Raw genomic sequence first — 329 nt, 5'->3', positions numbered from 1 at the left:
TAAAGGTCCTGTGAAGGACCATGAAGGTCCCACGAAGGACCATGAATGTTCGACGTAAGATCGTAATGGTCCCATATGGGACCGTAACAGTCCCATATAAAAATGTATAGGTATACCACATAGGGCAAGAATGGTAATACATAGGACTCATATAGGACATTCTGCATCGGTATAAGATGGGTATGAATATGGTATACTATGGGATGGGATGAATTATTTGAGCACTGAATAAATACCAGTTAATAATATAATTTGTTAAAAACATTGAATGGTTTAATAATTTTTATAATGCTATTTTGATCTCTATTGCATCTGTCTCTTATACACAT

This window comes from Wasmannia auropunctata, unplaced genomic scaffold, assembly GCF_000956235.1.
Source record: "Wasmannia auropunctata unplaced genomic scaffold, wasmannia.A_1.0 LD336078.1, whole genome shotgun sequence".
Taxonomy (NCBI): domain Eukaryota; kingdom Metazoa; phylum Arthropoda; class Insecta; order Hymenoptera; family Formicidae; genus Wasmannia; species Wasmannia auropunctata.
Note: the sequence above shows the minus strand (reverse complement) of the source record.